The sequence below is a fragment of the Seriola lalandi genome, unplaced genomic scaffold (assembly GCF_002814215.2).
Source record: "Seriola lalandi dorsalis isolate HSWRI2012SDOR001 ecotype SW California unplaced genomic scaffold, Sedor1 jcf7180002054578, whole genome shotgun sequence".
Classification (NCBI taxonomy): domain Eukaryota; kingdom Metazoa; phylum Chordata; class Actinopteri; order Carangiformes; family Carangidae; genus Seriola; species Seriola lalandi.
This window is the reverse complement of record NW_019525131.1, coordinates 1168136-1169479: the sequence shown is the minus strand read 5'-3', so window position 1 is coordinate 1169479 and position 1344 is coordinate 1168136. Positions and strand designations below refer to the sequence as shown.

The 1344-nt window shown below is 45.0% G+C and overlaps 1 protein-coding gene and 1 long non-coding RNA gene across 4 annotated transcripts in view; one reads left to right on the top strand and one right to left on the bottom strand.

Annotated features, from left to right (window-relative positions):
• Positions 1–1344, bottom strand: part of rell2 (RELT like 2) — a 29300-nt gene that overhangs the window by 16881 nt on the left and 11075 nt on the right. The gene's annotated exons all lie outside the window — the stretch shown is intronic.
• Positions 40–1344, top strand: LOC111663592 (uncharacterized). Its single transcript, XR_002761395.2, has 3 exons — positions 40–280; positions 1068–1181; positions 1317–1344. It is a non-coding gene; the product is annotated as an uncharacterized LOC111663592 (long non-coding RNA).

Here is a 1344-nt window from a genome sequence, read left to right as displayed (position 1 = left end):
TTCAGTATATTTATAATGCATGGTATATTTTAGTGAAAATTTACTAAAACACACTGCTGAGACATCCAGTCCAATCACATTTATATCTGCACTGTTTGATCCTCACACCTTCAACATGCACACGCGTGATGATGTAGTGTTATTCGATGGTCATATGATACAGCTGTGATCTGTTTCAGGTTTGGCCAGAGCTCTGTACTCCTACCAGGCCCAGAGTGCAGAGGAGCTGTCCTTCCAGGAGGGGGCGCTGATCCACCTGATCCGCTATCGATATGGAGAGGTGCAGTACATTTCAAATTAAAAGCCTAGATCTGCCAGAGTCTGTGTTTCTACACCAAGTCATGACAGAACAGTGAGGCTCACCTGTCAGACTCACCTGTCACACCCACCTGTCCTGTAAACAGGAGCAGGTACAGGGTGAGTCAGTGTGAGAGTTAATTCTTGATTTTCTATAGAGCTTTCAACCACATCACACAGCCTTCATCAGCAAATTGAGTTTGTTAAGTTGTCATCACGACTGCAGTATTACAACTGAGACGACTCTAGTTGAAGGCAATGAGATGTGGCTGAAAGCTGTCACTTTTTTAAAAATTCTAAATGACCCGCAATTCGTATAACCCCACCCCCTTTGATTGAGATTTGTTGTCTTTGTAGAGTAAGCCAGCTGCCTTTTACAAAGTCGACAAACAGCCTTATCTTTATTTGTGACTTTGCCATCCATGGTGTAGAACCCAAAATACACTTACACTTGCTGCCTCTCAGATGTTTTAGTGTTGTGTTCTGCTCAGGACACCTCTGCTCCCTATTGTCCTCCATTTTCATTTTCACAAAAAGAACACTGCATTATCATTAGCTTAGTTTACTGATAGGTCAATAGGTCAAGCTGACAGAGCGCCCTCTGCTGGATGACAAGGCAAACTACTTCAAAAGGTCTGTGCTTAGACTGCAGCCTACAACACTCAAGTAAAAAGTATCACGCCCTACTCTGAATAAAGCCAGTAAGTGGATGGTGAGTTTAGATGATTCACGAGGCACGTGCTCTGTTTGACCTCTGGACTGTGGTTCAGGTGGACGACGGCTTCTGGGAGGGAGAGCTGAACGGTCGGACCGGAGTCTTTCCGTCGTTAGTAGTGGAGCTTGTACATAATGAAGGCGAGAAGGAGGTGAAGCAGGAGGAAGAGGTGAGGAATGACTGTCTGTGGTTTCCTGTAAATCTGGACTTCTCTGGGTGATTAGGACTCAGGAGCCACACACTATTTCTCCATTTATCTGATTGTTTACTGGTTTTGATGCTTCTGTATTTGTTGTATATCCAGCCCCTCCCCACCCCGACCATGCCCTGGC